At 43.9% G+C, this 23,567-nt stretch overlaps 1 protein-coding gene and 1 pseudogene across 2 annotated transcripts in view; both read left to right on the forward strand.

The window, feature by feature from the left end:
* Window positions 1-3,623: 3,623 nt before the first annotated feature.
* Window positions 3,624-16,201, forward strand: LOC126402368 (uncharacterized; annotated as a pseudogene).
* Window positions 15,773-23,567, forward strand: part of magixa (MAGI family member, X-linked a) — a 62,354-nt gene continuing 54,559 nt past the window's right edge. For both annotated transcript variants that reach the window (XM_050064425.1, XM_050064426.1), the window contains exon 1: window positions 15,773-16,055. The gene's annotated coding sequence lies outside the window, so the exon portion shown is untranslated. The remainder of the gene's footprint in view (window positions 16,056-23,567) is intronic.

Below are 23,567 nucleotides of genomic sequence, written 5' to 3' on the forward strand. Positions count from 1 at the left end.
TATAGAGTGATTTCTAATGATGTTACCTAAAGGAAGCATATATAGAGTAAATAGGATTGGTCCAAGCACAGAACCTTGCGGAACTCCAAAACAAACTTTGGTACGTAAGGATGATTCATTATGAACGTCAACAAACTGAAAACGATCAGATAAATAAGATTTAAACCAGCTTAGTGCAGAACCTTTTAGGCCAATTAAGTGATCCAGTCTCTGTAGCAGCAGTGTTTATGTCCCTCAGTGTTAGTGTCCCTCAGTATTTCTTGCGTTCCGTCGGCCATCTTGGTTTTTAGAGATCTGTGTTGCACTTACAACACCTGGCCAGTGGGTGGCAGTGTAGGGCAGGACACACTGGGATTCACTGAAGTGGCTTATATGCAACTATAGCATCAAACTCATGCACGTAGAGCTTCATGTGGTGGAAACACAGCATGTGGGGGTCATTTGGTGACGTTAGCAAACATTTCTCAGCCTACGTTAGCTACTGTTGCACACTGTTAGCGCTGCAGCTGAGCTGAAGAGAGTCAGTAAAACACAGGGACATGAGTCAAAAAGTCAAAAAACACCAATGAAATGTTTCCACTGGATTTTGGATTATTGCAGAAAATAAAGTCTGAGACAAACAAATGTTTATGATAATGACAGGTTCTGTTCAGTGAGATCATTTTTTACACATGAACATCACTTTATGATTTTTGAAGTATGAATTCAGTCACCAGAAGTACGACACCACGGTCACATGACTCAACGTCACCTCAACGAGGCTGTAAAGTCGTGATCAGTGTGATGTTCTGTCTCTGGTGGCCTCAAGCCTTCTCTACTTCCTGTTCTCCTCTTCACCTCCTTCTCTACTTCCTGTTCTCCTCTTCACCTCCTTCTCTACTTCCTGTTCTCCTCTTCACCTCCTCTTTCAGTTCTGAAACTGTTTTATAGACGATCAGATAAAAACTCTATCTGTCTCCATCAGATCAGAGATGACAGGATGAGAGAGTGTGTGTGTGTGTGTGTGTGTGTGTGTGTGTGTGTGTGTGTGTGTGTGTGTGCGTGTGTGTCACTAAGCTCCTGTATTAATCCGTTCATAATCCCGCCGCTGGACTCTCAGAGAGGATTTACTTCTTTCTCTCTGTCGTTTGTTGTTTGTGTCAAAATAAAATACAAAATAAATGACAAAATAAAAGTCAGCTGTTTCCTGTCAGAAACTCGTCCACTTCCTGTAAACTTTGAGCTCCTCTCTGAGCATGTGGTTTCAGATTTTAAAGAAAAGAAAAGTAAAACATGTTCCCCAAGTCACTATGTGAGATAACCAGTGGTAAAAAGTAACTAAGTACATTTACTTAAGGATTACATTGAGGTACTTTTACTTTCCATTTCATGTAACTTAATCTACCAACTAGGTGTCAGAGAGAAACACTGTTCTCTTTACTTCACTGTGTTTATTTGACAGCTAAAGTTTCACATTATGATTTTATATCTGAACATCTGATCGGTTTATTAATATGACTGTTGAAGATTAAAGTACCGAAAGTATATGAAGTATTAAAATTACTGCTCACATATTAAAGCGAAGTGTGGAGTTTTTGATGTGGGGTTGTATGAGGTAATTATCCTTAAGGTGCGGACACACCAAACCGACATCAAAGAACTAGCGGCGACGAAAGCCAACTGTTGCGTCATCTACGTCACCTCACGTCGCCCTGTGTCAGTTGCATTTGAACACACTACACGGACTACATCCCACGGCCAAGTGGCACGTACGTTCTGCGCCTGCGTGAGAGAGAGCGGAGTGAGAGAGTGGTACATCCTGTCAGCCGAGGGGTTTCCTATCTGTGCAGCTGAGCACCGCAGCACCTCCACGGACTATTACATCCAGACGGTCCCGGTGTTTCCTCCGCAGGCTCCACTTCACTCAGCTGCCCGATAAACCCGCTGCTTCTTCCCACTTTAACCTGAATAACAAACCAGGGCTCGGTGCTCCGGTTGGATCCAAACGGAGAGCCGGGGCTAGCTCAGAGACTAGCGGAGGCTAACTGGCTGTGCTTCCCTCCAGTCATGCTGCGGCTAACGCTCCGCTAGCCGCTCCCAGCTAGCTCCGGTTTGTTATTCAGGTTAAAGTGGGAAGAAGCAGCGGGTCTGTCGGGCAGCTGAGTGAAGTGGAGCCTGAGGAGGAAGCACCGGTTAGCCCCGGTTTCACTACAGGCAGATTCACTCGCTACAGGGGCGAGGAAATAAAACCTGAACAGCCAATCAGAGTGATCTCTCCCACCGACAAGCTCCGCCGCCGATTCAACATGCTCAATTGGCCGAAAAGCCACCGACGTATTTTGTCAAATTTGACACAAACGTTCACGTGGACTGAACAATGAACTGATTAGATTTTGGTGGTCAAAGGTCACTGTGAACTTGCGTCCATCTCATTCTCATTAAAGCAATATCTTGCCTTGGGGGAATTTCTTCCAATTTGGCACAAATGTCCACCTTGACTGAAGAATAAACTGATTAGAATTTGATGCTCAAAAGTCAAGGTCACACCCAGGGTACCTTGGACGTCATATGTGGACGTGGAAAGTCCATGACCAAACGTGGACATGTGACGAGGTCACAGTTAGGATGATGATGTCGCCACAGCAGCGACGTTAAATCACTGTTTTTTTAAATGCAGTCTGACTCTCAAGAGAAGTGATGTCACAGCTTCAGCTTCCTGCTGGATGTCACAGTGAGGTCACTCTCAATATAACGTACACTTGATCTGATACAGATTTATTTAGGTGTCTGAAACACATTTGGTCACTGACCCTCCACAGCTGTACATCGCTGAGCTCACAGGTCCGACTCCAGCTGCGTCTCCAAACTGAGGGCGTGACAGACACTGTGTTTCACATCCTGTCTATGGACGAGTGCTTCATACACCCCACTTAAAGGACCTGCACTATCCCTTTAATACATCAATAACAATGATCATTTAAAATGTTGGCTGACTCTTTTTGTGTCGTGGTATTAATACTTAAACTTCAGAGAGTACTAACTGTATTTATAATAAAGTCTGTCTGTGACATCAGACAGTGCTGCAGGTTCACACAGAGTATTTTAATATCAGGACTGTGAATATGATTCATGTTGCTGAGTTAGAAAAGAACTGACTCAGTATTATAAACAAATATTCTTGTATCACAGAGTCACTGTGTGTCACATGACATATATGTAAAAACAAACCGTTTTGTTTTTCTGTTTAAATTCAATAAAAGTGTAAATCACTGCTGTTTAAATAAAGTTTCATCTGATCGTCCTGATTCTTTATGAAAAAAAAATTCCTCTGTTGAAAACATAAAATCATGTCTTTGTGTCTGAATCTCTTTTTTAATAAATCCATCTCCCATAATCCTCTCTGGATGATGTCATCCCTCAGAGAGTAAACAGCGCTCTGCTGCCTCCTGCTGGACAAACACTGTGTTACACCCAGAGAGGAGGAGGTGAGAGAGGAGGAGGTGGTGAGAGAGGAGGAGGAGGAGTTGAATGTTGGAGTGGAGGAGCAGAAGGAAGAGGATGAAAAAGAGGAAGGATAGGAGAGGAGCATGTAGAGAAGGACAGAAGGAGGTGACACAGGCTGCAGCAAAAATAAAAAAGGAGAAATGGGAGTCATAGGAGAAGGGGCTGAAGGTAGAAGAGGAGGAGGAGGATAACAAGAGGAGGTGAAGGAGAGGAGGATGAACAAGGGAAGGAGTAGGAGATAAGCATGTAGAGGAGGACAGAAGGAGGTGACACAGGCTACAGGGAGGAGAAACAGGAGGAGCTGAAGGAGAGGAGGAGATGGAGCTAAAAACCACTGAAACAAAGTAACTAAGTAAATTTACTCAGGTGATATTTTTAAGGTATCTGTACTTTGAGTTTTTCCACTTTTAGCTCTGTTGTATTTTAACAATTCAGATTATTGATACCAAATATAATCAATAATAAATACTGATGTATTATAATGATGAAAACTGTGTGTGTGTGTGTGTGTGTGTGTGTGTGTGTGTGTGTGTGTGTGTGTGTGTGTGTTCCATGTTTTTCTCCTCACTGACTTGGTNTGAAATGCCTGATGAAGGTCACACCGACCGAAACGTTGCTTAAATAAAATGAAAATAAGAGAGTGAGACAGTGTGCGGAAGCCTTTTTGATTCTTATATATTTTGGGGTTGCAGCCTCTCTCCTACGCACCTGCTGTTTTTGGGTGTGCTGAGATTTTTCCATACAAATTCATAAATAAAATTAACGCCATGCCTTACACCATTGTAGCACAAAATAGGACCCAGCATGCTAATGTTAGCTCACTGTATTAGCCCTCCTCTGTACAGTGACTGTCAGAGACGATCAGGTTTATTTTGATCTCTTCAGGACCTGCGACACTTTATTACAGCACAGAGAAAAACTGACTTCAACGTGTCATCAGAAGTTCAACATGAACAGCAGGTTGTGATCCAGCTGCTCTTTCTGCTCTCATCCATCATGGTGTCTGTCCTATATAGTCTGTCTGTTCCTTTGGTGCAATGCATGATGGGATACATACATTACTTGTCACGGTACATTGTGGGATACTGTGAGTCCGATATATAAGGTATAATATTCCCACTATACATTCGAAGAGAACTACAAAATGGTGAGCTCACTATATAGTGACAGAGTGATTTTCGACACAGTCATTATTAGATCCAGTTTGTCTTTAATTATTAGGCGTGGTTTTAGTTTAGTAGTACAACATGGTGATCTGTGTAGACGAGGACCTGCTCCCTGTGTAGATATAAACAGCTCATTCTGAGGGAACCAGAACACAACCATTGTTATTATCAGCTGATTACACACTAAAGTAAACACACTGATTATATTCTAGTATTCCTTCTCTGCTGATATGAAGGATCTGAGTACTTCTGAAACTCTAATTGGTGCTCAGAAAGAACACACACACACACACACACACACACACACACACACACACACACACACAGCAGATGATAAAGTGATCATTAGAGTTCATATGACAGCCTGCAGATAGAGACGCTAATGGACCTGAGAGAGAGAGTGTGTGTGTGTGTGTGTGTGTGTGTGTGTGTGTGTGTGTGTTTCCCTGGTGGTTTCCACAATAACTAAACATCTATTGATTAGAGAATCCCTCAGAGAGAGTAAACACTCTGTAGAAACTACAAGTACCCCAGTTCAGAGTATTTAAACTACAAACTGATGTGTAGTTTCTGATGATGCTCAGAGGACTCTGTGGTGGAGGAAGTACTCGAATACTTTACTGAAGTAACAGTACTATTACAGTATTACTGGGCTGTGCAGCTGAGATTTATAATGTTCTATGTTTCAGCAAATGATGCTCCTCACTGAGCTGAAATGGATCCTTGTGGTCTAACATGACCTCTTCACTCATACATGTGCTCAGACACTGTTAAAGACAAACAAAAAACTACAGAACAAACTAAAAATCCAAGTGTAATACACATGATAAAGATATTGTTTGATGTAAAGAAAATATTTAAATGAACCACGTGTCATCACAGTAAAGTCCAATATGGGGCAATCAGTTCTTTGTACCAGGAGGAGCAGATGCAACATTTAAAACTAAGGGTCGCAAAATGATCCAAAACATTTATTTGACAGATTCAGACATCATGATGTCGTTAGATGAGCTGATGAGATAATTATAACCTCAACAGAAAACATTTATCTTCAGCTAAGAAGCTTCGTTAATGTCAGTCAGATAATGTACTGAGCAGTCCCCGACACTCAGCTCAGAAAAGATGACGATCAAAGACAACTGAGAAACGGAATATTATCAGAGTTTAATAATTCGCTGACTTCTTACTCAACCGAAAATTCACAGAATAAGTTAAATGCCCGGAAGGAAAACTTGCAATTTAAAATTAAGTCTGAACTGCAAATTATTTCCAGGAAGTTACAACATGTAACTAATATTTCACATATAAATTACATTATTAACTCCTCACAGGCTTTCACTGTGATACTTAACCATATTTGGAATTTTATTGCGAAATTCATTCAGGTAGTAATTTTACAGAGGGACGCCACTAAATCACAGTAATAACTGGAGTTTAGTCTCTATATACAGACTCTACATTCAGTGAATGTAGAGTCTGTAGGCAAACCCCGGAGATCTTGCCTTTGGAAGAAGAGCGGAAGAGCCCTGGTTTACAGTTGTAGGCTGTTTGTAGTCTGCGTGATATTGACCAATCACGTTTGAGCCGGCTGCAGTTGTTCCCAGGTTAAACGGTCCGTGCAGTGAACTAACGAGGCGGAACATAATTGGCGTCACTGCAAACTTTGAATCCATCGCAATGTTTCAGCATATTTACTTATATATAAACGGGTCGGAAACGGAAATTCGCCTCCTCCGGCCAAATCAAACCGGAATGCCAAAAAATCGGGGGTCTGCCCCCAGAGGCTGTATTCGGCGTCTGCCGGAAGTCAGACGCCGAATACAGCCGATGGGTTCCGAGGATGTCTGGAGTTTAACTGTGAGATTACAGTGAAATGCAGTGATTCTACAGGAGTGCATAAATAAATCACAGTAATTCATTCATAACCACTGTGAGATCACAGTATGCAGCTGTCAGTTTACAAAAATTTGCTGTAAAAATGATACAGTAACTTACTGTGAAGTGATGCAACTAGCAGCCAGGTATTTACTGTAAATGTACAGTCAGTTATTGTAACGTGTGTTAATGCGGACTGTGTGACACCAGTGGAATCAAATCGATACAACAAAAACATACTTGACATGAACAGAAAACAGAGGAACATTGTTTGACTGCAGATTTAGGGGCCGTACACATGCTGCGCCCTCAAATTCATTGTTTTCAATATAGATGCCCAGCAGGTGCACTAAAACAGCTGAGGGACGCCAGGGTGACACCGAGTTTAACTTTTGAAAGCAGCTGTGCGCACCACATGTCATGTGATGAGGACCAACCAAACACAGCCCACAGATATCTGTCTTCAGTACATATATCAGTCTGTGATAAACAGGTCTGTTCCTGGCGCCTAATTTCCCGGTCGACTAAACGAAAAATTTAATTAAGACTACTCTAAAAAAGGGAAACACTCAGAAAACAGTCAAAATGTAGCGCCGTTTATTGTTTGTATTTGAAACATTGTCCCAAAAAATGTTGTGTGTATTAAGAGCCCTTTGAAGCTTTTAATTTCATTTTTAAATGCCGCTGAAGTACGAGACACTGCGCCGTGTGCTATGAATGTGAACGTGAACATTCAAGCTCAACATATTGCATTAACTCCCTGAAGCTTTTACTAAGTTAACAGAGGAAGTGAATCTCTTCCTCCAGAACACCATGAGCGACCCACTGAGGGAACAAGATCTGGAACCCAACAAAGCTCTCACCAGCCCCGCCCCCCCAGCAGCAGAGTTCAAGTTGACGGAGCCAAGTCCAAAGGAGGTTGAGGAGGTCATCAAGGCTGCCCGCCATAATGACACCAATCTTCTTCTTTTAACATTAGACGCAGAGAAAGCCTTTGATTTAGTCTCATGGCCATTTATGTTTGAGATTTTAAATAGTTTTGGTTTTCATGAAAAATTTTGCATGTGGATTCAAGGAATGTATAAAAATCCATTTTCTAGAGTAAAGGTGAATGACACACTGTCTAGAAGGTTCTCAATCCATAAAGGGACAAGGCAAGGGGATCCCCTGTCACCAATTATATTTGCTATATGCATAGAGGCACTCGCAGAAAGTATAAGGAAAAATAATAACATCAAAGGTATAGATATAAAGGAACAACAACATAAATTGGCATTATATGCAGATGATGTGATCATTTACTTAACATCCCCAGATCAATCGTTACCAAACTTGATGGAAACAATCTTAGAATATAGTAAATACTCAGGATATAAACTAGATGAAAATAAAAGTGAAGTATTAACATTTGGAAAAGATATATCACCAGAACTCAAAGAGAAATACAAATTGAAATGGCATTCAAAGAAAATTAAATATTTGGGAATATACCTTACTGGAGACATAAAAACTCTGTATATAGACAACTACCAAGCTTTAGAAAATAAGTTGAAAGGAGACTTCAATAGATGGAAATCAATACCAGAGTCAATACTGAATAGAATAGATATCGTGAAAATGATGGTCCTTCCACAATTTTAGTTTTTATTTCAAACCCTACCAATAACCATCTTACATAGTACCTTTAAAAGATGGAATACAATACTTTCAAATTATATTTGGAATTATAAAAGGAAAAGGAAAAAACTTAGTATGCTAACCCAACCTAAAGAAAAAGGTGGGCTTAGCTTTCCAGACTTAATGAACTACTTTTATGCCAGTCAAGTAGATATAATAATGAAATGGATGAATAATAGAGTAAGAACTAAATGGAAACTAATAGAACAACAGTCAATATCAATATCAATTGGAACACTACCCTACTTAAAAGAAATGCAAAAATACAACAGGAACAATAGATGTATAGAAAATACATTAATAAACTGGAGATGTATTCGAAAAATGTACAACTTTGATAAAGAATGCATTTACTTATGGCAAATGATGCTGACTTTTTGCCTAGTAAAACGAATAAAGTATTAAAAGACTGGGCAGGGAAGGGATTACAATTGTATTCACAATTGATGACAAATAATGTGCTAGACTCTTTTGAAACAATAGCAAATAAATTTAATTTAGGTAAAAATGATTTATTCCAATATTTTCAAATAAGGAGCTATCTCATAAAGAAACAGAGGGAAGAACAGAGTCAGCAAACGCACGGTTTAATGGAATTCATAAACAAAAATAGAAATAGTTTTTGTAGTAAAATCTCAAAATTGTATAAAATCTTACAGGAAACAAAGGAGACTGTGGATAATACTAAAGAAAAATGGGAAATGGAACCGACAATAACAATCTCGGAAGAAGAGTGGAAAGAAGCATGTAAGAGAATATTTAAGACAACACAATCAAAATACTGGAAAGAATTTGCCTGGAAAATCAATATGAAGCTGTTTCTAACACCAATAATCAAATCCAAATATAGCTCATCAAGAAGTGCTAAATGCTGGAGGGAATGTGAAGAGCAAGAAGCTAACCATGCGCATATTTTCTATTTCTGTCCAGTGTTGAAGGAATTTTGGAGGGTAGTTCAGGAGAAAATTAAAAGTATTTTTCATTTAAAGAAGCCATTACAACCAGTTAATCTTCTTTTAGGTATTATCCCTTCAGAAATTGATAAAGAAGGAGATAAATACTTGTACACAATATTACGTATAGCAGCATTAAAACAAATTACACGAAACTGGTTAGACGTTAAATCACCATCAATTAATACCTGGAAATCAACAGTTGAAGAGATTAAAGAAATGGAAAGAATCACTTTTAAGTTAAGAAATAGAGAAGAAGAATATAAAAGAAACTGGAGTGAATGGGTCAAAGAAATAGATGGAATGGAAAGTAAAACTGAGTATTGAGGTTGAGGGTGCCTGCCCCCATCCCCCCACACACACATACGCACGCACGCNCTATTGTTTTATTATCATTATTTTTTATTAATGTCTACCCCCCCTTATTTTTCCTTTTTCTTTTATTATTCACTTCATTATTTTTTCCTTTTCTTACAATGTTTAAAAAATTATAAATCTAGCAGGATGAATAAACCAATTGATGAAATCATTATGTAATCTCCAAAACCTGCAATAAAGTAATAAAGTTTGTGTCCTGTCACTTTTAGAAAAGAAAAAAAAAAAAGGCAGCTCGCTCAGAATCTACTCCAGGCCCAAGTGGTGTACCCTACCTCGGCTACAAGCGCTGCCCAGAGATTCTCCAGCACCTGTGGAAGACCTTGAAGGTGATTTGGCAAAGGGGAAGAGTTGCCGATCAGTGGAGGTGCGCATGAGGGAGTTTGGATTCCCAAGGAGGAGAACTCGAAGAACATCAAGCAGTTTCAGACAATCTCACTACTGAGTGTTGAAGGGAAGGTGTTTTTCAGCATCATCTCCCGGAGACTGACCGAGTTTCTCCTCAAGAACAACTACATTGACCCTTCAGTGCAGAGGGCGGGATTCCTGGAGCTCCCAGCTGCCTAGAGCACACTGGTGTAATCACACAGCTCATCAGAGAGGCCCATGAGAACAGAGGCAACCAAGTTGTGTTGTGGTTGGACCTGACCAACGCCTACGAGTCGATGCAACACAAACTAGTTGCTCTACACCTCCACCATGTTCCCAGCAAGATCAAGGACCTGATCCTGGATTATTACAACAATTTCAGGCTCAGGGTCACTTCTGGGTCAGAAACATCAGACTGGCATCACCTTGGGAAAGGAATAATAGCAGGCTGCACCATCTCTGTTACCCTCTTCGCCCTTGCGATGAACATGGTGGTCAAGGCTGCCGAAGTGGAATGCAGGGGGCCCCTAACAAAGTCAGGTGTACGACAGCCCCCCATAAGAGCCTATATGGATGACCTTACCATCACAACAGGACTTGAGAGACTCATCACATGGGCAAGAATGAGTTTCAAGCCCTCCAAGTCAAGGTCCATGGTGCTGAAGAAGATGGTGCAAATTCTGTTTTTTGATCGCAGGAACTGTAATCCTATCCATCACGGAGCAACCAGTCAAGAGCTTGGGGAAGCTTTTCGACTCTAGCCTAAAAGACTCTGCTGCCATCCAGAAGTCCAATGAAGAGCTTGGAGCTTGGCCCACCAAAGTGGACAAGTCTGGTCTGCCTGGTAAATGCTCTGCTCGTCTACGCAGTCTCAGTGACAACAGTGGAATCCCTCAGAAGGAAGATCAGTGGCTTTCTTCGGAAGGGGCTGGGACTTCCTTGCAGCCTCACCAGCGCTGCACTGTACGGGACGAGTAACACTGTCCACTTACCCTTCAGCGGTCTCATGGAAGAGTTCATGGTGGCATGCACGAGAGAAGCCCTATAGTACAGAGATTCCAGGGACTGTAAGGTGTCATCAGCCAGCATTAAGGTGAGGACAGGAAGGAAATGGAAGGCAGAGAAGGCAGTGGAGGTGGTGGAGTCACGCTTCAGGCAAAAGGCACTGGTGGGGGCCTTGGCAACAGGAAGAGCAGGCCTGGGCTACTTCCCAAAGACCCAGATCAGCAAGGCCTGGGGCATGGAGTGACACCAGCTACTCCAGGAAGAGTTCTGGGCAGGCGTGGAGGAAGAGCGAGTGAGCAGGGCAGTGGAACTCTGGCAGCAGGGGTCATGGACAAGGTGGGAGAGCACGTTGCAGCGCAAGGTCACCTGGTCTAACATCATGCAGGCAGATTTCCATCACGTTCGGTTCCTTGTGCAAGCAGTCTGTGATGTCCTGCCAAGCCCCGCAAACCTCCATCTCTGGGGGGAAGAGTGAGACACCTTCCTGCCTCCTTTGCTCTGGAAGAGGCTCCTTAGAACACCTCCTCAGCAACTGCCCAAATGCCCTGGCTGATGGCCGCTATCGTTGGCGCCATGACCAGGTGCTCAAAGCAGTTGCTGAGAGCGTAGCTGTAAAAATGGTGGGTTTTCCTTACAATGTCCACTTATGAATTACAAACCACCAAATTCTGTAAGTTATTTTGTTACGAGGGTGAGCAGTACTCAATAACCCGAACCAGTAAGTTACACAGAAACAATTTATTGCACAAGGTCCAAGTAGGAATAATACTGTTAGGACAATGTCTTTGTTTGAATGGGGGAAGGGCCTCCTTCTAGAAGTCAGATTAAGAACAATGTTAAAAGTCAACAGTCTAAAAGCTCACTACCATGCTCCAGTCTTTGTCCTCTGCAGTCTCTACCACCACGCCGATTATCCACTGCGAGCCGTCCTCCACTCCATTTAGTCTGAAGATCTCCCTGTTGTTTGTGCTGCTTCCACCCGTCACACGGCCTCCACTTCGGCTGAAGCTCCTCCCAGCGACGCCGTAGACCTGGAACACAGAAGATGGCCAGCAGTCTAGTCTACAAACACAGGATGCACTCTCTCTGGTTTCAGGGTTCTTCAACTGCAGCTAACAGTGGTCAGAGACTCACAGCTTTTTGGCAGAAGCTCCTGCTTCTGCCACTTCGCGTCCAAAGGCCTCCAATGCACTGTTGCTGGTGTCTCAGGACGGCCCTCGTGGTCCTCTCTGCTCTGCGCTCCTTACCCGGTGTGTCAGCGTCTTTGAAAAGAAAAAAGCACACGCATCCGGCTACCTGGCCTGCCTATCAATCAGTCTGTGGGCCTGCTGCAGCAGCCGATTGGCTGGTGCAGCTGTCAGTCAGAGGTTGCATTCACTGCCTAAAATCATAATCGCCCGTTTCTAAAGCATGCATGTAAACTCAAATCAAAGAAAATAACCACAACAATCATAACTGAAGAAATTCCAAAACATACATAAAAATAGATTAATAAACAAAACATGCAGTTAACAAAATACGGCACATAATAGAAAACAAATATAACCAGCAGTAATGCATTAACATGACACTCAGCATAACATAGCGTTAGCCATCAGCACCAGCAAACACCATCATGCTCCTAAGAAGACAATCCCCTTCATCAAAGTTGAAGAGAAACCCCGAGTGCGTCCACAGACAACAACAGGCCTTCTCCACACAGCCAATGATTGGCAGCTGTAGGTCAACCTGGGAAAGCAGCTGAAGTTCCCCCAGCATATTACAACAACATCCCTCCGGCCAGACATGATCATCACTTCTGAGGCTTCAAAACATCTGATCATGCTGGAACTCACGGTGCCCTGGGAAGAGTGGATTGAGGAAGCCAATGAGAGGAAACGCGCAAAGTACCAGGAACTGATGGAGGAGTGCAGGTGTCACAGTTCTGCTCCTCTGCTCACCTCATGCAGTACTTTTCCATTTACCCCACCTGTGCTCCACTGCTGACTGCCAGCCACACCCATCTCATCAAGGCAACTCTGCTCATCTGCTCTTCTCAGCCTGCCACCTCATCAGCCCAACTCCACTCACCTGCTTTCAATCACTGACTGGCTCAGTATAAAGACTCCTGCTCTCCACACACTCACTGCCAGATTGTTCTTCACCTCTTTGCATGCAAGACTCTCCAGCACTACTTTGCAGACTGATTTCCTGTTGCCTGCCTTTGACCAGCCAACCTTGCCTGAAACCTGGCAATTGCCACAGTTTTCTGTGCCCGACCACGAGTTCTGCTTTTGCCCTCCTGGTTTCTGTCTGCCTGTTCCTGTGGCTGCTTGGAGATTTCCTGCCTTGTCGCAACAGTGTGAGTTTTGTCCTTACAACCTGTGACTCCCTGTTAAGCAGAGACTCTTGCTGTGTTGCCACACTGGTCTCTGTGTTTGTGCTGTGTGGATTTTTACCTGCTGGATTATTCCTCTGCATTTCCCTGTCTGCTGCAAGCTTAATTAAAGTCATTACCAACTGTCTGCCTGCCTCTCTGAGTGCTGCATTTGGATACTATGACACCCCAGGGGCAGGGGCTGGAGGACATTCTACGAGCCCATAGAAGTTGGCTGTAGAGGCTTTGCAGGATACTCACAGTGCAAAGTCCTCAGCCAATTGGGCATCACAGGGGCGGCCAAGAAGAGGATCATCCAATCTGCAAGTGAAGCCGCAGAGAAAGCCACAAGGTGGCTTTGGATTAAGAGGGCTGACCCGTGGGTTGCTACTGGGATGCAAGTTGGGCCTGATCACACCCGGCTGGATCGCCTGGGTGAGGGTGTCTGATGTTGCGAGACCTGAAACACTCAATGACCCCAGGATACATCACTGAGGATGCGTCCCAGTGCATCTAGGAGATGTTTCTTGCATAGTGGAAGCATATGTCGCGAGGTCACTGCGTTATCTTCTCAGACCGGGCGGGATCACAGCATCTCCGGGTGAACAATGTCAAATTGGTCTGAGTGTGGCGAGCACCGCCACTCTGTGCAGGTTAACATTGAAATGCTTGAGTTGAATGTGGTTGCACATTGTTCCAGTGGAGTGATTATATGTCAGTTTATTTTCTGACACAGCCTACATGCTATCTTGTTTTCATTTTCTAGATCAAAGTGCTGCCAAACCGCGCTGGTTTTGTGAGAGGACATCTCTCCTATTTCTCACCATGCTGTTTCAAAACCTCAGTGCATTACTGTGGGGAGGGGGACTGCTGTCTGATGGCTCTGTAACACCCACTAGTGGTGGGCGGCTGCATGACAGTTAAGCAGCTTTGTACATGAATAAAACACTAATAGGTTTAACCAACTAATATTTCTGGTGCCGACTAGCGAGGGGGCGGACGACTAATCGAGTGCATCCCCAGTGATAAATATGGAGAAGCTGATCACATTAGTGCAAAGCTGTCACATCTGTCCCACAGACAAACAGGAAGAAGCTCATATGTGTAAAATGTCATGCCCGCACACATAAATCCACCTTTATACACACATCTGTGTCACAAACCTCTGGTGGTCTGAGTTTGAGTCTTCATGTTTCTGGTTGGTCTTCTTCATCACTGGATCATCTTCATCACTGATCAAGACAAACAACCAAAGACAGAAGATCAGACTTCACTGTGACGGACAGAAACCTTCAGACCTCAGAACAGGAAACTGTAAACCTAATCTATAACGCAGGGACCAGGAGAAAATGTTGACCATATTTGGGCGAGAGGGTGGAGCTGTGGAGGAGCGACGGGTGGATCTGACAGCCTGTCACTCAAAGAGGCCCCGCCCACTTCATTAACTGTAACTTTAATCCTTAATAAAATACAGACAGGTGAGTTCTATATAAACTCAGTCTGTACAGTCGTCATGAATGTTGAAATGAGCTCCAGAGACCAAACTGTTTTTGTACCAGGCTGTAAACATGTTTATTTCTACATGTGAACATGGAGGTCTGTGGGGACTGACTCACTGTTGGAGCCAGCCTCTAGTGGACATTAGAGGAACTGCAGGGTTAGTTCTTGAGCGTCTGGGTCGTTTTGGAACAGCTGGTGTTTACCCAGCTGGGACAGTGATACAGAGACGTCACTGCTTTTTCTAAACATAACCAAATGTTTTTTGCACCTAATCCTGATCACACAGTAACCACAGTGCTGTTTAAACATACTTCCATTACATAATAACATACAAACATAATTTGTTTGTTGAGTAATTCAAGTGAAGTTGAGAATGAGGGTCATTTCTTGTTTTACTGTATATGAAGACACGAGGGCCGCACCTTACAGTCACATGACCTGTGTCTGTGTTGATTTCTTTGGATTGGATGGTCATGAAAAATTTGAGTTTTGGCCATATCACCCTGAGTTGTTAACCCGTGAGGGTTTGGCACGTTTGTGTGTGTGACACAAAATAAAAACAAATCATCATCATCATCATCTTCATCATCTTCTTCATCATGTACTGTGTCTCTGGTTTGCAGGGTTTTTATGGGTAAATTGAAAATGTGCATAAAAACAGGACAGATTTTTAATTCTGGTTTCAAAATCTGACGATGAGGGGGGTTGGACTCCTGGCGTCAGGATCTCTGTTTACAGCCCTGTCTACACACACACACACACACACACACACACACACACACACACACTTCCTCTATCATCACTCTGTCTTTCCTTATTGCCTCTCAGAGAGAGGAGGAGGATGGTGGAGAGACATTAACTGGTCATTGCTCTCTCTCTCTCTGTAGTAAAGCTGCTGCGGCCCTCACACACACATACACACACATACACACACGCACACACACACACATACACACACGCACACACGCACACACACACACACACACACATACACTATCACAGAGAGTGTGTGTGTGTGTGTGTGTGTGTGTGTGTGTGTGTGTGTGTGTGTGTGTGTGATCTTCCACCTTTCAGCGCTTTGCGTTTTTACCTGCAGTGGACATCACGCACTGTCACGCGTGCACGCGCCCCCTCTCTCCGCGCACGCTCGCGCATGCACGCAGCAGCAGCAGCACCGAGGGAGCGATCAATACACTAAAAGCCCGGAGAGGATTTTTAACGGGAGCGGAGAAGAGACGCGTCGCGCGGGGCTGGAGGAACCGGAGGAACCGGAGGAAAACGGCAGGAACAATGAAGGTAACGGAACACCGGGATTCCGGTTTGTTTGTACCCTGTGTGTGGCACGAGGCTCCGGGGCGCGTTCTTGGCCGTTCTGATCGACAAACCCGGTTTGTCGGAGTGTTTGTGCTCGTGCAGGTAAAACGGCGCTGTCAGCACATTGAGCTGAGACATGCAGCCCGCTGCCCGGACACACGAGCTGCGAGCTGTCGGTCACATCCTTCATCCCTCCATCCTTCCGTGCACCGTGCGTGTGTGTGTGTGTGTGTGTGTGTGTGTGTGTGTGCACCTGAAGGTCTCATCTGTCACCGTGTAAAACACAACTGTAAACTACCAGCTGCTCTGGGATCAGTGTGAGGTGACACCGTGTGTGTGTGTGTGTGTGTGTGTGTGTGTGTTTACATGGTGTGTGTGTGTGTGTGTGTGCGCTATAGAAGCTGCTCTTTGTCTGCTCTCAGCGGTTCTAATGAATGGCAGCAGGAGGAGGTTCACACAGGAGCTGACTGATGGAGGTGCATTAAGCAGAGGAGGAGGTGCAATAATGGGAGTGCATGTGAGGAGCAGGAGGTGCATTAAGTGGAGTTACTCCTTACTAAAGGGGAGGTGAATCATCAGGAGGAAGTAACACAGTGAGGAGTAAACATACACTATGTTACTGAGGAGCAGGAGGAGCAGGAGGAGGAGGTGCAGTAATGAGAGTGCATGTGTCTACACGTTCTGTTGTGAGGAGCAGGTTGTGAAGGAGGAGGTGAATCATCAGGAGGAAGTAATACAGTGAGGACTAAACAGACTGTATGTCACTGAGGAGGAGCAGGAGGAGGAGGTGCAATAATGAAAGTGCATGTATCTACACATGCTCCTACAGGCTGTGAAGGAGGAGGTGCTTTCAGGAGTAACATGGAGTTAAGGTGTAATAATGAGAGTGCGTGTAATCATACGTTTCATTCTGAGGAGCAGGATGTGAAGGAGGAGGTGGAGTTACTTTATCATTAAAGAGGAGGTGAATCATCAGGAGGAAGTAACACAAACTCAGGAGTAAACAGACTGTATGTTACTGAGGAGGAGCAGGGGAGGAGGAGGTGAGGGTCACTCAGAATGGGAGGAGGTTTATAAAGAGAGAGGAGTTGTACATATAGAGGAGGAGGTATTGTTGAGGAGGAAGAGGAAGAGGAGGAGGAGGTGTAATAACAAGAGTGCATGTCTACACATGTTCTGTTGTGAGGAGCAGGTTGTGAAGGAGGAGGTGAATCATCAGGAGCAAGTAACACTAACTGAGGAGTAAACATAGGCTACACTATGTTACTGAGGAGCAGGAGGAGGAGGTGCAATAATGAGAATGCATGCATCTATACATGCTCCTAAATGTACCTCCTCCTTCACGTGCTTTAAGGAGTAAAGTGCAGTTAAGGTGTAATAATGGGAGTGCATGTATCTACACATGTTCTGTTGTGAGGAGCAGGCTGAGAAGGAGGTGGTGCGGTTATTTCTCATTAAAGAGGAGGTGAATCATCAGGAGGAAGTAACACAGTGAGGAGTAAACAGACTGTATGTTACAGAGGAGGAGGAAGAGGAGGTGTGTTAATGAGAGTGCATGAGTGCAAGTTGTTCTTACAGATGAGGAGGTGTTCCTTTGGAAGAGGTAAGGGTCACTCAGAATGAGAGGAGGAGGAGGAGGTGTTATTAAGGTGAAGTCCTTCATTCTTATTGAAGAGGAGGTGTTTTATGAGAAGGAGGAGTAGAAGGTGGGGGTCACACAGAATGGGACATATATTTAGAGAGTGGAGGTGTATATAGAGGAGAGGGTGTTATTAAGGAGGAGGAAGAGGAGGAGATGTTGAGGAGAAGAAGATGTTTGTTCTTAATGAAGAGGAAGTAGGGGAGGAGGAGGAGGAACAGGAGGTTTATTAAGAGTGAGGAGGTAAATATATAGAGAGAGAAGAGAAGAGAAGAGGAGTTGTTCATTTGCACTGAAGAGGTGTATTATGAGGAGGAGGAGGGGGATGAGGGCCACTTAGAATGTGAGGAGGTTTATTATGAGAGAGGAGGTGTTATTAAGGAGGAGGAAGAGGTTTATTGAGAGATAGTTGTATTATGAGGAGGAGCTGTTGTTGAGGAGATGTTTGTTCTAACCAAAGAGGAGGTGTATATATAAAGGAGGAGGAGGAGGTGTTGAGGAGTAGAAGTCTGCAGAGCATCAGTCTGTTTACTGAATGAAATCTCAGTAAAAAATCTTTTTAGTGAAACTTGAACTGAAGCAGCGACATGTGAAAAATCTCCTCTGACTGAAGCAGGAGCTCCTCTGACTCTGTGTCTTTAAGGCAGGAAAATCACGCCTCCCCTCAGAGGAGGGAGTAACAGGGTCAAATCAATGTTTGTGTGAAAGGAACAGCTGACAGGACGGGACAGGTGTGATGTTTTGACAAAGTCTTATGAGTGCGACCCACTGCAGGACATTTGGAAAAGTAGCTGTTAGCAGTTAGCAGCTAATTGCTAATAAATGTCAGTAATAAAATTGCATTTTCCCCAAAAACCAAACAACTGGTTACAACCTTACTTTTGTTTTCAGGTCACTGCTGACTTACAGTGCAACAGACAGTGGACTCATTTTCGTCATGATGTGCAGGCACGTCCCAAAGATACCAAATCAAACATTGTGCTCGGGTTCGGCCCACTTGACATCCTGCTGTGTTGTGCTATGGCCTATTCAAGTGCTGGAATTGGCCCCCCAGTATAATGGTACAGGCAACACTGATCATTCTTGAACAGAGTAACGAGTAATATATTACATTTTTAGAGTAATGAGCCCAACACTGCACACTAACTGGGGAAGGCAGCAGTAGACCATTATTGGCCTTGAGATAACGACTCCAGTTCCCCGTCAGAAAGAGCAGTCTGATGGTAAAAATATTCTAAATATAGTGTACACATAAAAGGATACTGACTTTTTGGGGGGTTTTCTTTGGTGGGCCTTTTTTGAGTTAGTTAAAAACAATCTGATTGAGGCAACGTTTGCTCAGTGCCGTTTAGTTTTATGTATGTGATGTGCAGTGGTGTAGTGGTAGTTGATGAGGTGGGTGTACTGCTAGGTAGATAGGTAGGTTACCGATGAGGAGGTAGGCATACTCTCCTATACATTACAATGGCTTTTTAGCTGATAGGTGGGTATACTGTCACTGGATAGAAAAAGAAGTGGGTATACTGGATAGAAAAAGAAGTGGGTATACCCCGTATACCTGAGTATACCCTCCACTACACCACTGGTGACGTGAGGGTTTTCTACCCGGAGGTTATAAGTATGTAAACACTGTGATTCAGTCCACAGCACCATCTCTGTGTAGAAAGGACGACACAGTCTGATTGTGTATTTCTCAGTGTGGAGGAGAACCTGGTCACAGAGTTGAGGTGTGTGTGTGTGTGTGTGTGTGTGTGTGTGTGTGTGTGTGTGTGTGTCTGTGTGTGTGTTTCAGAGCAGGAAGGTGTGGACGTCCTCAGGTTAATATTTATCCAGCAGATCAGTGAACGCACTGCAGAGACACTCACACAGGAATGTGACCAAAGAGTCAACACAACAGACGAACTGATGTGAGAGCAGCTGACACACTCAGACACTCTGATACCAACGGGATGCTCATATTAAATATAATAAAGTCAGAGTGAGGCCGTGGTGTCGATCAGTCAGCAGGAAACAGAGTGCAGAAAGTGTTGGGCTGTGACGACGGTGACATAACGACGACACTGTTGAATGAGTTCACTTCATTAATTCGTTCATATTAATTGCTGAGTTAATCCTCGGAGCTCAGCAGGTCGGCTGGGAACAGAACCTGCAGAATAATAAAGGAATAATCAGTGAATATTTACCTACTGTTACCATGGAAACCAGACCGACCTGCAGCTCTGCACTGGCGTCTGCTCCTCCTACTGGTTACACTGATTTATAGGCAACCAATCACAGCAGTTTATCTGATGTGGGGGCGGGGTTCAGACGATGACTGACAACTTGAGGAGCTTTAACACAAAGATGAGATGCACCGAGCGTTCAGTGTAAACCCATCCACAGCAACACCTGGCGCTGAGGTCAGCTGACGTATAAAGAGCGAGAAAGTGGGCGTGGGGTGGCGGGGACAGGCGGGGGGGCGGTGAGTCAAACAAACACAGGACTTTCATCACAGTTCTTGTCTCGTGTGAAACAAGGTGACAAAGCTGTTTTAATGTAACTCCTGATGTATTTACTTGATGCTATATTATTGTGACCTAACAAATGTACGTACTTTAACCCAAAACATGATCTTTTTCTAAATCCAGCTTAACAGTTTTGTTGCCTTTACCTAACAGTGACTGTTTAACAATATGACCTACGTGTTACAATGTTTATGGCACTACAGAAACGCTACAAGGTCCCATATCTACGCCACATTTACAGTTTTACATGGAACGGCATCATGTCGCTCCAGTGTGTGATTACAGACAGCATGCCGGCACACAGGAAGTGAATGTAAAGCAGGATTTATACATGTGTGTTGGCTCAACGCTGCAGCTACAGCAGATGCGTCTATGCAGAGCGACTCCCCAGAGATGTAACAATTAGCTTGTGCTAATAATGTTAGCAGGTTGTATTTGTATGGAAAACATGTTTAGCATCAGACAGTTGTTTTGTCAGTGAACCTTGTGAGTTGTAAGGAACCTGAATTTTGTAACGTCACCTTTGTTAAATGTTGCTGTTGTCCCTGGTTTTAAATGAGCAGAGGAACCCTCTGCTAGCCGCTAGGCTAATGCAGTGTAACTAGCTGCTACCTGCTAACAGCTGTTTTTAATCTCCTGCAGTGGGCCCCACACACAATGAAATCTAAAATGAACTGAGAGGTTTGACTGCAGGCTAACATCTGCAGTCTGCACCAAAGTATAAAATCACAGTACGGTGGCCTTTATGGGACATCTCAGACTCAGGTCCACTTCACACACACAATAAAGAAAACACATCAGAGACGACAGTTTTCAGTCAACAGCACGACCTCTGTGTTTCCCTCAGTTTGTCCCGTTCTCTCGTCTGACCTCTGACCTCTGATCAAACATCTGACCAATCAGCAGCACAGATTACAACCATGTGACCTCAACTGTACCAAACTTCTATCCAGGAAAGCTCAGAGACCTGCATCGGTCTGTGTTCTCACTGTAAGGAGAGGAAGGGAGGAGAGAAGAAGAGGAAACAAAGGAACAAGGAGGCAGAATGGAGGAGAGAGGAGGTGAAGGATGAGGGAGGAAACCACAGAAGAAGAGTTTGGAGGATGTGGGATCATTCAGATGGATAGATTACAGACGGAAGCTGCTCTGAGATCAGCTGGAGTGGATCTGATCTGTCAGCAGCTTCAGTCTCTGCAGTCTGACTCAGCTGATCTGGAGTCAGTCTCCTGCTGCTTCAACACTGTTTCCTTCTGTCGCCTCTTTGTTTACTGTGAATATGAAATATATCAACTCAATGCTATTTTTATCATAATATTAGATCATGTTTTAATGGCTAACAGTTTAGCGTTCTGCTAACCTCAGCCTCATGGTGCACAGCTTCATGCTTTCATTTATGTAGCTGATGTTGGCTCAAGCCTCAAATCACACTCAGTCCGTCTCCAGTCACAGTGAAGTGGAGCTACAGTTCCAGCTGGACGAGGACATCTAACTGGCCTACTGTCCTTGTCCCAGTATACAAGCACGGGAGGGGAATCCATTTATTGAGCCAAGTATGTGCGACTCCTCTACGATAGGTGGAGATATGCCCCCTTTCAACTTGTTAGTATTGGACCTTTTTCCTGTTGACCTATTACGTCACAGACCAAACAATGGACAAACAAGTTAGCTACGGTTAGCTAGCAGCTAACTGCTACCATGGTGGACAACTTTACAGCTCTGTACATTTGGTCCGTCCAAAAAGTCACGGCTCTGGATAAATGAGCCTTTATTTTGACTCACATACATAATTTCTGTTAACAAACATCTGTATTTTAACCCACAGAAGGATCCTTTCCTAAACATAACCACGTCTTTAAAATTGCAACAGTTGACGGTTGTATACGAGCTCCTCTGTTGTTTACATACGAGGATGTGATGACGTTGTGACATCATTTTTGGGCGCTAATTTCTGAAACACTGTTGTGGGTCATTTTAGACGAGAGGAATAAACGACACGTGGTCATATGTTGATTTGACAAAACAACACCGGAGACATTTTTCATTATTTTCTGACGTTTCAAACAGAAAATAATTTTGTTTTCATTCTTCGATTAAAACACTCGATCTCTGTTAAACTCAAACTTCACAGTAAAACTGACTCAGTGAATAAAATCAGTGTTCGTGTCATCGAGGTGACGTCACTCCAAACATTTGACTGACTTTATAAAGACAAACAGGAGGAAGTGTACCAACATATCATCACTTATAAAACAGAATCGTTACCTCGACCTTTGACCCCTGGCAGAGCAGGGTTCAACGCTCGTCTCCCTGCTGATGACATCATAGTAGGCTCTGTCCTGTGTGGTGATGATGTCATCGGCGGCTGCTCACTGTGTGTCTGCAGAGATTCAGACTGACAGCTGCTGTCAGAGAGGCTCAGAGTCACCAGACAGGAAACAACAACTCACAGAGCTGCTCCTCCTCCTCCTCCTCTTCATCCTACTCTTCCTCCTCCATCATCTTCATCTTCATCATTATCATCATCATGCTCCTCTCCTGTCAGGCTGCAGTGACCTCTGACCCCGTGGAGCTGAACACAGAAATATGAGAGCAAAGAAGTCTGAACGCTGCGTCAGAGAGAACACAAACACTGCAGCTGAGGATCAGTTTATCATTTATTAATCTGAAGATTCTTTTAAATGTTTAGTCACAAAAAGGCCAACTTGATGTCGTCACATGTCTCGATCAGAACCCAAAGACATTCAGACAGAAAACAGAGAAAACTAATTATTATTAAAGACAATGTGGAGTTCAGCGTCACAGATATTTACAGATTCATTGGGGGCAATTAAGAATTTCATTGTAGGGTGTAAACCACTGAGTTTTTACTGTGCAATAAACTTCTTGAATCTTGAATCCAGAGGGCGGAGTCACTGGGTGGAACCAGTCCAGTTACTCTGCTGTCACAGAGCTGCAGGGACGACGTTTCTCTGTCGGCCGAGGTGGAACTTATTGTACACATGAACATATACATTCAACAACGTTAGTTAAGGTGGTAGAAGTCTGAGTAGAATGGGTCGGAGGGGCGGTGGATGGGTCCAACAACCATCAACTTTCACCCAGGAGGCTGGTGTTCACTTCCTGTAAAACTGTAAAGCCAAACCCTGTTCTTTTTTCCTAAACCCAACCATGTGTGTGTGTTGGCTAAATGTAACCACGTGTGTGTGACGGCTAAACATAACCACGTGTGTGTGACGGCTAAACGTAACCACGTGTGTGTGTTGGCTAAACGTAACCACGTGTGTGTGTTGGCTAAAAGTAACCACGTGTGTGTGTTGGCTAAAAATAACCACGTGTGTGTGACGGCTAAAC

The sequence above is a fragment of the Epinephelus moara genome, chromosome 16 (assembly GCF_006386435.1).
Source record: "Epinephelus moara isolate mb chromosome 16, YSFRI_EMoa_1.0, whole genome shotgun sequence".
Lineage (NCBI taxonomy): Eukaryota > Metazoa > Chordata > Actinopteri > Perciformes > Serranidae > Epinephelus > Epinephelus moara.